The sequence below is a fragment of the Furipterus horrens genome, unplaced genomic scaffold (genome assembly GCF_987537825.1).
Source record: "Furipterus horrens unplaced genomic scaffold, mFurHor1.1.pri manual_scaffold_12, whole genome shotgun sequence".
In the NCBI taxonomy this organism is placed as follows: domain Eukaryota; kingdom Metazoa; phylum Chordata; class Mammalia; order Chiroptera; family Furipteridae; genus Furipterus; species Furipterus horrens.
In genome coordinates this window covers 36,163,203-36,177,700 of record NW_028327182.1, presented here as the reverse complement: position 1 = coordinate 36,177,700, position 14,498 = coordinate 36,163,203, and the positions used below count along the sequence as shown (strand labels likewise).

Here is a 14,498-nt window from a genome sequence, read left to right as displayed (position 1 = left end):
CTTGCCTTCTTAATCTTGTTCCTAATTACTCACTACCTAAAGCATCATATTTTGCCATAACTGGTGTGGCTCAGTGGGTTGGGTGTCATCTTGTAAGCTGAGGGGTTGTTAGTTGGATTCTCAACTAGGGCACATGCCTGGGTTGTGGGCCAGGTCCCCAGTTGAGGTTGTGCAAGAGGAAGCTGACTGATGTTTCTCTCGCACATTGGTGTCTCTCTCCCTGTTTTCTTTCTCCCTTGTCCTCTCTTAAAAATAAATACATTTAAAAAAAATCATTATTTTGCAGTAGCTGTATTGTAACTGAACATATTCAGATAACATTAAAAAATACAAATACACTTTATTTAGTTTCATCAACAACATAGTTGGGTAATTATTAAATATTTATAAGCCACAGTCTAGATTTTGTCACCACAATGGTACCGGGGTTTCCCCTGTGGCAGCTCTGCTTGGCCAGCTCTGAACTCTCAGGAAATACTAAGGTTACACCAAGGAAGTACCATTAAAAAATAATTTTCCTATAACTTTACACTACATGTATTTTTTAAATAAGAAATTTCCTTATTGATTGCATTATTATCAAACAATTCAAATGTGGAAGAGGAATTCATATTCTACTCTAATGATAAAATTTTATCATAAGACTATATTTTGAACTGAAATTAATAATAGTGTCACTAACCCAAAAGGCATGGAAACCAATGAAAAGAGGTCAGAAATGTAGCTGAGATCTAACATTAGGGGAATGATTAAGAGGTAAGGGTTTGGTGTTATGTGTAAGAGCAATCATTGGTTAGGAGGATGTAATCATGGGAAACTTCGAATATCTCTAAAAATCTTTTAGTCTTAAGGTGGCACTATTTACTGTAAGTTATTTTTTATTACTTTCTTCAAGATAATCATGTCAAAATAATATTTTTAAAAAGATTATTGAACATCTGCTTCTGTTGGAGATTCTTCACCAAATTTCCTCTTGCCATTTACTTCTTCTCTCCCTACTTCTTTGCACAGGGTCCATAAATAGTGTTGTGATAAAGCCAAGCACCAAACATAAAACAATATTTTATTGACTCCAAGTCACATATTTTTACATGTTAATATTGAAATAATTTGACTGTATCCAACAATCAATGGTGTATATACATTAAATGAGAAGACATTTTCTACATTGAGGGCACATTAAAAACTTTGTTGACTTCAGTCAAGATGGCAACATAGATAAACATGGCTTTCCTTCTCACACAACCACATCAAAATTAAAACTAAAATATAGAACAACCATCACTCAGAACTGTCAGAAACTGAGTTGAATGAAAGTCTAACAACTACAGAATTAAAGAAACCACATCCACCCAGACAGGTAGGAGGAGCAAAGATGTGGAATAGGCTGGTCCCACATGCACATGTGGTGGGTAAAAAATCAGGAGGAATGTCTCAGGAGCAAGGAGTTCCAGCCCCACACCAGGCCCTACAGCCCAGGGTTCCACTGCCAGGAAGATTAGTCCCCATGACTCCTGGCTGCAAAAACCAGTAGGGGATTGAGTTGGTGGAAGAAACTTCTGGAGTTCCAAGCAGTTCCCCCTAAAGAATCCACACACAGACTTACTCAGATTCAGTCCCTCTAAGCTCCAGCGCCAGGGTAGCAGCTTGAATGGCACCAGTGGCATACAGAGAGGAACTGAAGTGTCTAGTATTAAAGCAAGAGCTGGGGTCATCTTTCTCCCAGACAGAAAGGTGAGCAGAGGCCATTGTGCCATTTCTGATCCCTCCTCCCACAGAGCCAGAGAGCCAGTAGGCAGGTGCCATATCTGAGACTCCATCAACCTTGCTAATACTGTTTGACCTTCCCTGGAGATCCCCTGAGACTTTGTCCCACCTAACTTATGGGCCCACTCACACTGTTAGCTGTGACTTTTCCATGTGAATGGCTGACCTTTGCTCATGCTTCACAACATCCTACATATTCTCAAACAAGCAATAGCCAACCTCAGTAAGATTCCAGCCCACCGTACCTTTATTAAGTGGCCCCAGGCCAGGCACTAGCAGCAGCCAGCCTAGATTCACAGCTTATCTTCACCTGTGTATCTCCAAGACCAGCACATGGAGCAACCATCTTTGGTTGCTTAATAACTCATGCAGGGTGGCCCCAGGTAGAACACACATGGGGGTTGATATTGGCATGAACCACATGGGATACATCAGAGCCTTCACCCCCAGTGGACAGCTATAGACCACATAAGCACTACCATCCTGCCCAAACACAACTGATTCTCCACAAAGGGCAGAGGTCTATAGTCAATGGTCACCGCCAATTCTTGCAACCGACTGGCATGGCTAAATCCCTCCCATTGACCTGCCAACAGCAATTAAAGCTCAACCAAAAAAGGAGTGTTTTACTTTTTATTCTATGAATTTGGATAATAATATCTATAGGGCTACAGTGAGCTAGAGATATATAAGCAATTCCTCTAATGCTTATTACATATTTAAAAATAACAATGATTATTATGCTGCTGTTATAAAAATAAAGTTGACTGTGGTTCTATTTCTCTATTTATAAGGTGATAAATGGTTGTGGCTCAATTCTCTGTCTTTCTCTATACTATATCAATAATGATGCTTCACAGAGATATCCTCCTATAATGTTTATTTGGTCTTCAAATCTCCTAATATATGTAATATACATAATTACTCTTTTTGTTTCTTTAATTTCAGTATAACTCCTCTGACCATATGATTTTCTGACAAATGATTTTTGTTGAAAGTAAGGTTATATGAACAGGACTTGGTTTAATTGATTTACTCAATGGAGACACTAAGAATAGCATTTCAAAAGTTCAAATTAATCTAAAACTAGTTACAAGAGCTGAGAGATGAAATAATGCCACAATCAAGGCCTTACCTGTCAAAGCATTTCTACTGAAGTATTCTTTTAAATAAATTTCCTTTTTTAGTTCCCAGGACTTCAGAGCCTCTAGATGACAATTGTTCATTGCATCAAAGATGTCAAGGTATTTATGGCATATTCTGTAAACACTGAAACATTTTAAAATATATATATACAATGGCCAATGAAATAAATAATTTTAGACAGTTTTTAAAATACCAATCTATTTAAATTAGTCTGATGTTTAAGAAATTTTAATGTTATTTCAATGTTATTAAAAATAGCAAGATCTTAACAAGTACTGATTAGAATTTACATGTGAGTGAGAATGTTCTTAATCAAAAATTATAATTTAAATTATTTAGAAGGTATAAATCAGAATAAAAATGTTTTAAGAAATAAAGCATTTTAGTCATTTTCAAATGCAAATAATGGAAGCAATAGCAAAAACATTTTTTGCTTCTTTTTTAAACAAATCTTTTATTTGAATAAAATATTGTGACAGAAACTGTAAAAGTTTTTAAATTCTGTGGTACCTACCTTAATATGGGATGCTATTTTCTGAAATGCTCAAATGATCCTGAAGCAGAAGTGAGTCTAATTGAGTCCAGGACTCCCAAATTATTAAACATAAATTCTTCTATTTAGTCATTCATTTAATGACTATTTATCAAATACTGTCTGGAAGTCACTAAGTAAAATATAAGGAAAATATCAATGGACAGATCTTAAGACAAGTTCTCTTTCATCCAAGACAATGCAATAAATACACTTTTCTGCATTCCACCCACTAAGTTAAACCAAAAATCCCAGACTATGTAGAAAACAAACAAGATTACCCTGAAAGCCAGAGCAAGTAAGTCAGATCATCTAAAGAGCTAAGGACCAAAGGCACAATGGTGGTAAGTTCCCTGGGCTTCCTTTTCATGTCATATATCCCAGACTAAATGTTGAAAAATCTGGCAACCTGGAAACAATAACAGATTCCACAACATAACCCCAGGAAAAGCCTCTTCACTGTGGCCAAAAGACTAGAAAAGAGGCATCTTATAAAGACAGAAAACTTTCTATGTGATAACTACTTTACTTCAGTCAAACAACAGAGAACAAATTGCAGCCCCACACCAGCAAATTCATGTCATAAGCTGAGACTTTCACCCTTCCCATGCTGTAGCAAGTTGACCTAACTCACCCACCAGGGTGGTGTCAGAGAAGACTGAATGGAAAGCTTCATCCCAGCTTGGAGTAAAATGCCTCTCACCCCCTCTGTCGGTGGAGTCCAGTGGGGAGCAGTGAGGAGGTGTTCTTCTTCCTCCCTGCTCCCAAGCAGGGCAGTATGAGAATAATGGGGGTTCTGAATTCCCACCTAGCCCAGCAGACACACAGAGCTCCTCATCCCTGAATATCAAAAAAGGCTGAGTAGAATACTCAGGCTCACCCTACCTGACAGTAACAAGGTAACACCTTCTCCTTTCACCCAATACAACTATACCACAGGAAGCCAGCTAAAAAATTATGCTTAGATGAAATCCAGAGTCTTATACTACTGTAAATACCCAGGTTTCAAATCAATATAATTCATTGTACCGTGAACCAGGAATTTCTCAAATTGAATGAAAAAATGATAACAGACTCCAATACCAAGTTGATGAAGATCTTACAATTACATGACAAGAATTTTTAAAACACTCACTTTAAAAAATGCTTCAATGAGAATTACAAGCATGCTTCAAAAATAATGGAAAAATATAAAACCTCAACAAACATATGTATGTAAAGATGAAATAAATGGCCATTTTATAACTTAAAAGTACAATATCAGATCCAAGATGGTGGAGGAGGAAGTAGAAGGTACACTAACCTCCTCCGAGGACCAGTCTGGACTTACAACTCAATCGTGGAGAAATCATCTGGAATAACCAACTGAACACTAGATGGAGAGAAGTCTTATAACCATGGAGAGACAGAAAACGTTATTTCATTACAACATGACCGGTAGGAAGTTTGGAGATGTGAAATGGCTGGCTGGGCTCCTATGGGTGGCAGCTGAAGGGACTGAAAAACATCTCAGCAGTCGGGGGTTCCCCCTGAGAAGAGCAGTGTCTAAACCCCAAGCTGGGCTTCCCAGTCTACAGCAACAGAGCAGAAAGTAAAATAAAACCCAGCTGTGAAAAGCAAAAAGCAAAAATCTACAGGTTTCTTGCTGGCCTGAAAGAAACAGCTGGAGAAAAAGACCTCTTAAGATCACTTACAAAAACATTTTGGCACCAGCTTACCCTGGGCTCAAGCAGAGGGAGGGCAGAGAGGACTAGAGATGCTTGGGGAGAATTTGGGGCAGTGGCTTTGAAGAGAGAACTGAGGGAGCAGCCAACTGTGTCCCAGTGCTGACTTATTCTCCATACTGCAGGCAGACCATTCCCTTCCAAATGCCACCAGCCTGAGGGGAAGCAAAAGCCCCACCTGCAGGAATTAATCAGCCCCACCCTTGTTGCATAAACCTGAAGGCTGGTCACAGATTGAATATGTTAACAACTAAAGGAGACAGACAAAGGCAGTAGATCCCTGGAAGTCTCCAATGGGCTGCCTAGGCCAAGACTGGTACATGATCTGATGCCACCAGGGGCATATCCAGGAAGTACAGATCAATCTAAAAAGCAGCAGCAAACAAGAAAAGTCACAAAAATGGGGAGCCAGAGAAATAACTCTCCATTGAAAAGAAAGGAGAAAACCCCAGTAAGAGTGCTAAATGAAATAAAAGTAAGCAAACTATCAGACATGGAATTCAAAATATGGATTATTGGGAAGCTCAATGAGTTCAGTGAGCTCAAAGAAAACTACAAAGAACTCCAGGGAAACTACAAGAAACTCCAGGGAAACTACAAGGCACTTATGGAGAATTACATCAGCATGAAAAAGGACATAGAACATATCAATAAGAGCCAGGAGGAAATGAAGAATACAATTTCTGAATTGAAGAACACAGTAGAAGGAATTAAAAGCAGGCTAGAGGAAGCAGAAGATCTGACCAGCAAGTGGGAGGACAATATAGAAAAAAAAAATCCCAGACAGTGTAACAAAATGAAAAAAGACTGAAAAAGAATGAAGAGGTTTGAAAAAGCTGCAGGACAACATGAAATGTAATAATATCTATATCATAGGAATACCAGAAAGAGAAGAAGAGGAGCAAGGGATAGAAAACCTGTTTGAAAAACTAATGACAGAAAACTTCCCTAACTTGATGAGAGAAAAAGTCATGGGGCCCGGCATAAAGGCTCGAATAAAGAAGGGTGGTGAGAAGAAGGGCCGTTCTGCCATCAAAGAGGTAGTGACCAGAGAGTACACCATCAACACTCACAAGCGCATCCATGGAGTGTGTTTCAAGGAGCGTGCCCCTTGGGCATTCAAAGAGATCCGAAAATTTGCTATGAAGGAGATGGGAACTCCAGATGTGCGCATTGACACCAGGCTCAACAAAGCTGTCTGGGCCAAAGGAATAAGGAATGTCCCATACCGTACCTGGGTGCGGTTGTCCAGAAAATGTAATGAGGATGAAGATTCACCAAACAAGCTTTATACGTTGGTCACCTATGTACCTGTTACCACTTTCAAAAAAACTACAAACAGTTAATGTGGATGAGAACTAACCACTGATTGTTGAATATAGTTATAAAACTGCTAAAAAGAAAAAGAAAAAAGAAAAAGTCATGCAAGTCCAGGAAGCACAGAGGGTCCCAATGAAGATGAACCCCAATAGGCCCACTTCAAGACACATCATAATTAAAATGGCAACATTGAAAGACAAAGAAAGAATCCTAAAAGCAGCAAGAGAGAAATAGCTAGTAACATACAAGGTAGCTCCAAAAGGTTACTATCATATTTCTCAACAGAAACATTACAAGCCAAAAGGGAATGGCAAAAAATATTCCAAGCAATGAAAAACAAAGGCCTATAACCAAGAATACTCTATCCAGCAAGGCTCTCATTCAAAATGGAAGGTGAAATAAGGAGTTTCCAAGACAAAAGAAGGCTAAAAGAATACATCTCCACCAAACCAGCATTGCAAGAGATGCTAAAGTGTCTGCTTTAAGAAGATGAAGAAACAGAGACAGAGAGGAACACAAATACAAAGGGGGAAAATGACAACGAATAAGTACCTGTTGGTAATAACCTTAAATGTAAATGGATTAAATGCACCAACGAAAAGCCATAGGGCAGCTGAATGGATTACAAAGTATGACCCACATATATGCTGTATACAAGAGACCAATCTTAAAAATAACATCTACACAGACTGAAAGTGAAGGGATGGAAAAAAGTATTTCAAGCAAATGGACATGGAAAAAAAGCTGAGGTAGCAATACTTATATCAGACAAAACAGATTTCACAGCAAAGACCATAAAAAGAGACAAAGAAGGGCATCTCATAATACTTAAGGGAAAAATACACCAAGAAGATATTACCCTTGTAAATATATATGCACCTAAGATAGGAGCATCCAAATATGTAATAAAATTTTTGAAAGACTTCAGGAAGAATATAGACAGCAACACACTCATGGGGGGGGGGGGACCTTAACACCCCATCGTCAACAATGGACAAATATTCAAAGCAAAGAAACACCAAGGTTATTGAAGCATTGAACAACACTCTAGATCAAATGGACTTAGTTGATATATAGAACTTTTCACCCCAAAGAAGCATAATATACATTCTTTTCAACTGCACATGGAACATTTTCAAAGATATACCACATGATAGGACACAAAACAAGCCTCAACAAATTCAAGAAAATTGAAATTATATCAAGCATCTTCTCAGATCACAATGGCTTAAATCTGGAAATTAACCTCAAGGAAAAAAACTCAAAAACATTCAAACTCATGGAGAATGAATAACATGCCATTAAATAATGAATGGGTTAACAATGACATCAAGGAAGAAATCAAAAGTTTCTGGAAACAAATGATAATGAACACACAACAACCCAAAACCTATGGGATACAGCGAAAGCGGTCCTAAGAGGAAAGTTCATAGCAATACAGGCCTACCTGAAAAGGATAGAAGAATCTCTAATAAAGTATCTAACCGTACAGCTAAAAAAATGAGAGGAACAAAAAACAAAGCCCAGAGCGAGTAGAAGAAAGGAAATCATCAAGATCAGAACAGAATTAAATGACATGGAGACTAAACAAACAATTCAAAACACCAATAAAACCAGGAGCTGGTTCTTTGAAAAGATAAACAAAATTGACAAGCCTTTAACTAGGATCATCAAAAAAATAAAAAGAGAGAGAGAGAGGACCCAAATAAATAAAATCAGAAATGAAAGAGGAGAAATCACAACCAATACCATAGAAATACAAGGATTGTAAGAAATTATTATGAACAACTGTATCATAAGAAATTTGACAATCTAGACAAAATGGACAAATTTCTGGAAACATATAATCTTCCAAAACTGAATCAAGAAGAAGCAGAAAGCCTAAACACACCAATAACAACTAGTTAAATTGAAGCAGTAATCAAAAAAACTCCTGACGCACAAAAGTCCTGGACTGGATGGCTTCATAGGTGAATTTTACAAAATATTTAGGAAAGAACTAACTCCTATTTTTCTCAAACTATTCAAAAAAATTCAAGAAGAAGGAAGACTCTCAAACTCATTCTATGAATCCAGTATTACCCTAATTCCAAAACCAGGTCAAGACACAACAAAGAAAGAAAACTATAGGGCAATATCACTAATTGTTGCAGGAACTCAGATCTCTGGGTAGGTGTCCTGTGACTCAGGAGATGAGCTGGTCTTGTCTCCGCCCGTGGCTTTAGGCTGTTCAGGCCACTGGGTCATGGAATCCTGAGAACAAAGAGGTCTGTTAAGTACTCCATCTGCCTCCTTGTAGATAAAGTCTTTAATTGGAATCAGCCTTGAGGATTAGTGGGTCTGCTATGTGTCCTTGATAGGTGCTATCTAAGCCATAAGTTACCCTAGCTGTATTTTACACGTTAATGATACATTGTAAAAATTCCTTCAATGTTGGCTGTAGCGCTCAAGCCCCCCGTTCTATTTTTAGTAACTTTTGAAATTCTAATAAAAGGACAGTGAGGCTTCTCGCTCTCTGCTGACTGCCAGAGCATGCTGCAGCCCTCCAATCGTTTTTTTCATTCTGCTTGGTGGAATTATATCCACGTCCGCGATCACAATCAACACTTCAACTGATGAACACAGATGCTAAAATCCGCAACAAAATATTGGCAAACCAAATCCAGCAACACATTAGAAAGATTATACACCACAATCAAGTGGGATTCATCCCAGGGATGCAAGGATGGTTTAATATTTACAAATCAATAAACATAATACACCACATATACAAAATGAAAGACAAAAATCGCATGATCATAACAGTAAATGCTGAAAAAAACATTTGATAAAATATAACATCCATTTATGATAAAAACAAAAAAATGGAAATTGAGGGAGCATACCTCAACATAATAAAGGCCATATATGAGAAACCTGAAGCGAACATCGTACACAATGGGAAATAACTGAAAGCATTCCCCCTGAGGTCAGGAACAAGACAAGGATGTCCACTCTCTCCACTCCTATTCAACATAGTCTTGGAAGTTCTAGCCATAGCAATCACACAAGAAAGAGAAATAAAAGGCATACAAATTGGAATAGAGGAAGTAAAACTGTCGTTATTTGCGGACAACATGATAGTGTACATAGAAAACCCTATAGACTCCAAGATAAAACTACTCGACCTAATAAGTGAATTTGGCAAAATAGCAGGGTACAAAGACAATATGCAGAAATCAAAGGCATTTCTGTAAACCAACAATAAAATATCAGAGATAGAGACTAGAAAAAAAAATCCCATTTACTATAGCAACAATTAAAATAAAGTACCTAGGAATAAACTTTACCAAGGAGATAAAAGACCTGTACTCAGAAAACTACATAACATTGAAGAAAGAAATTAAGGAAGATACAAATAAATGCAAGCATGTACCATGTTCATGGATGGGGAGAATCAACATCATTAAATGTCCATTTTAACTAAAGCAATTTATAGATTCAATGCAATTCCAATTAAAATGCCAATGACATACTTCACAGACCTAGAACAAATACTTCAAAAATTTATATGGAACCAAAAAAGAGCCCGAATAGCCACAGCAATCTTGAGGAAAAAGAACACAGTATGAGGAATTACAATACCTGATAACAAACTACTACAAGGTTACGGTAATCAAAAAAGTCTCGTACTGGCATAAGAACAGACATGTAGATCAATGGAATGGAACAGAGAGCCCAGAAATAAACCCAGGTTCATATGGTCAACTAATATTTGACAAAGGGGGAAAGAACATCAAATGGAATGAAAAGAGCCTCTTCAACAAATGGTGTTTGGAGAACTGGACAGGGACATGCAAAAAAATGAAACTAGACCACCAACTTACACCCTATACCAGAATAAACTCAAGATGAATCAAAGACTTAAATGTAAGCCATGATACCATAAAAGTCCTAGAGGAAAACATAGGCAGGAAAACTTCAGATATCCCATGTAGCAATATTTTCACTGAAATATCTCCTAAGTTAAGGGAGATAAAGGAAAGAATAAACAAATGAGACTACATAAAGCTAAAGAGTTTCTGCTCAGCAAAAGAAAACATCATCAAGATGAAAAGGGAACCAACCGTATGGGAAAATATATTTGCCAATGATACCTCAGATGAGAGATTGATCTCCAAAATATATAAAGAACTTATACAACGCAACACCAAGAAGACAGACAACCCAATTAAAAAGTGGACAAAGGGCCTGAACAAACACCCAAAGAGGACACACAGAGTCCATATGCATATGAAAGGATGCTCAACATCACTAGCCATCAGAGAGATGCAAATAAAAACCACAATGAGATATCACCTCACACTAGTCAGAATGGCCATCATCAACAATTCAACAAACAACATGTGCTGATGAGGAAGTAGAGAAAAAGGAACCCTAGTGCACTTCTGGTGGGAATGCAGACTGTTGCAGCCACTATGGAAAACAGTATGGAATTTTCTCAAAAAAATATAAATGGAGCTTCCTTTTTAACCAGCAATTCCAAAGAATCCTGAAACACCAATTCAAAAGAACTTATGCACCCCTATGTTCATAGCAGCACTATTTATAATAGCCAAGTGCTGGAAATAACCTAAGTGCCCATCTGTAGATGAGTGGATCAAAAAACTCTGATACATTTACACAATGGAGTACTATGTAGCAGAAAGAATGAAGGTACTTCTCCCATTTGCAACAACATGGATAGAACTAGAGAGAATTATGCTTAGTGAAATAAACCAGATAATGAAAGAAAAATACCATATGATATCACCTATTTCAGGAGACTAATGAACAACACAAACAAATGAGAAAAATTGAACCAGAGGTATGTAAATAAGAATGACCGCGGGGGGGAGAGGGGAGGGAGAGAAGGGTGTAAGAAGGGGAAGGGTCTAGTCAAAGAACAGGTATAAATGAGCAATGGACATGGACAACTGGTCGGGAATTACTGTATGAGAAGTGGTGGGCAGGGTGCAAAAAAGCAATAGGGAAAAAAGAGGGACAACTGTAATAGAAAAACAAACAAACAAAAATTTTTAGTGGGGGAAAAAATGGAAGCAAATTAAATTAATAATCAAGTCAGCAAATACCGCACCCTCCCCCACCACACACAAAAAAACCCTTACATGTAGGAAAGTAAACAAAAGAAAATGTAAAGTATGAAAATGCAATTTTAGTGAATATTAGAAGGACAAGAATTTTTCTTCACACTGTACATTTTTCTCCCTAACTGATCACTCCAGAGTTTGGCATTCTGAAGAAGTAAGTAATGACATAAGGTTCTTTGCATAAAACTAATAAGACCAGTTATTAATAGAGGTTTTGTTGACCATGACTTTGACTGGCATGTCATGCCCAAAGGAGGTATGCTTAGACTGGTTGTTACCAAAAATCCCTGAAGAACTGGGATTGACTTTAGAAGGTAATAAAAGCCCACAAGAAAAAAGGTCTGGTACCTTGGTTGGTTGTGCTGTCCATGGCAATCTTTCCAGGGAAGGAATGAAAGTTGTTTTCCTGAAAGATGGCTAGAAGGGACCTTAAGGCACAATGGAAAACCCGAAGGACATGGAAAAAATAAGTGTTTACAGGCTAGGCTGAATGGCAGGTATATGGCTCAGCTCTTGTGCCCTGAAGGGCAAACTGAAAGTCACCCTAAAGGTTCCTTGTGTAAGTTCCGGTGAAGCAGATGTAAATATCATATGTGATAATTTGCTGCTCTTGCTGTGTTTATGAAAATGAACAGAATAAATTAAAACTGGACTTAATGCAGTCCCTTTAATGACAAGGAGGGTAATCTTAAGGAGAAAATTCATGGTTCAAGGAAAATCACAATGCTCAGTGATAGACTATAAAGTAGTGCAGCTAACTGTCTTTAAATTATATCCTAATTTAAAGTTTGTTTTCATTTGAAAGTTAAACTAGATCTGTGACATCATCAAAGATGCTTAATTTATAGGCAAGAAGAATGTCAAATGCCTTACAACTGGATATAGAGACTGGTTTGTGGGTTATGTTGCATAAATTAACATGTGGTCTGTTTTCATAGGGCATAAGCCTATGATCTAATTACCTGAGTTATTGTCTGCACAAACAGGCCTCGTTTAATCCTGTCTGCATCGCTACCTCCTGAAACTTAATGGTTTGGCTGAACTAAGTGGCTGAGTTGGTGAAGAATGGGGTGGTGTGTGGGCTTCACTTTAAAACTGGTTTCTCCTTTCTATCCTAATGGGTTAGACAGAAAGGCTCCAGAGGTCTGAGAGGGGGGAAGCCTAAAATATTCCCCTCAGCCTAAACTAAGTATGGTGGGCAAAAGGGTTTTGGACAGGTGTGATGTGCATTGCACTCTTTCTTCCAAAGAATCCCTTTTTTTTTTTCACAATGTGGGACATTGAATAATTAATACCTGCCTTTTTTCTTCTAGTGGTTATGGATTGAATGATGCCTTTTTATCCTGTTGCCAAATCTGTTGCCCCCAGATCACAACAAGGATGCCAGCCTGTTAAACCAAACACACCATTGTCCTGGGACAGTCAACTGACCTGGAGTCTGCAAGACCCTTCCCCATGTGGGAAGGCCATCCTCCCCTCTACACCCCCAATTTTATTAGTGATTTCTGGACCCAAGGGTAGGTAGGACAATGACCATGTCCAGCTTGAAACAGCTAGAGGAGCACAACACCTTTGCCCGTTGTCTTTTATAAGATTGTAAAGGGTCTTAAGACTGAGGGGGGGCAATTGTTATTTTTTAATGTTATAAAAATTAATTAACTAATTAATTAATTAAAAAAAAAAGACAAATATAGGAAACAGTGAAGCCGGGGAACTTACATGCATGACCCGTGGGCATGAATTAAAAGGGGTGAGATTCCTGGGAGAGGAGTGGTGCTGGGCAGAGGGGAGCAAAGGGGAAAAAATTAGAACTATTATAACAATATAATCAGTAATATATATATGTATATATATATATATATATATAAAAGTACAGTATCAGAAATTAAAAGAACTCAATAGATGAACTCAACTGCAAGTTGGAGAGGCCAGATGAAAGAACAATTGAATTTAAAATACACAATAGGAATTATACAATCTAAATCAACAGAGAAAATCAGACTAAAAGAAAAGAACATAGCCTCAGATATTGGAATAAATAATAAATATTGAACGTATTTTTATCAGAGCCCCAGAAAGAGAGAGAGAGAGAGAGAGAAAGTGTGTGTGTGTGTGTGTGTGTGTGTGTGTGTAAGATGAGATCAGGGAAGAAGTATTTGAAGAAATAATGGCTGAAAATTTCTCAAATTTGGGCAAAAAACATAAACCTATTGAACTTGCTGGTTCCCTGAAAGACTTCACTATCTAATTGTAGAATGAGAATATGGGTGTATGGAGGAGTGAATAGATGTCACTAAATGCAGTACTATAATATAAATAATACAGGAGCTACTTGAAAAAAATGCTAATAGAGATTAATTCTGATTTGAAGAAAGACAGTTCACAGAGGGGAAGAAATATGAATTTGATCTTAAAAGGAAGTATAGAGTTTAACAAAAGAAAATACAATACATATATGTAATAAGCACTAAAAATCTTTGGCTTTTATTTCTTGCTCTGGCTCATAGTGTTTTTGACTTTTATTTTATATATACTTTTAATGTGAGATGATGTAGACTATAGGCCTAAAGTACACTGTCAGGAGCACAGTAGAAAATGGGAGAGAATTGAATGAGTTTTAACAATTCAAGGCAGGTCCAGTGATAACTAAAGAACGATAGCTGCAAGTATAACATACAAAAATAACCATATAGGTCAGTGGTTCTCAACCTTCCTAATGATGCGACCCTTTAATACAGTTTCTCATGTTGTGGTGACCCCCAACCATAAAATTATTTTTGTTGCTACTTCATAACTGTAATTTTGCTACTGTTATGAATTGTAATGTAAATATCTGATATGCAGGATGTATTTTCATTGTCACAAATTGAACATAATTAA

At 37.5% G+C, this 14,498-nt stretch overlaps 1 pseudogene; it reads left to right on the top strand.

Moving 5' to 3' along the window:
* Positions 1-6,140: 6,140 nt before the first annotated feature.
* On the top strand, positions 6,141-6,531 carry LOC149996021 (large ribosomal subunit protein eL31 pseudogene; annotated as a pseudogene).
* Positions 6,532-14,498: the final 7,967 nt, after the last annotated feature.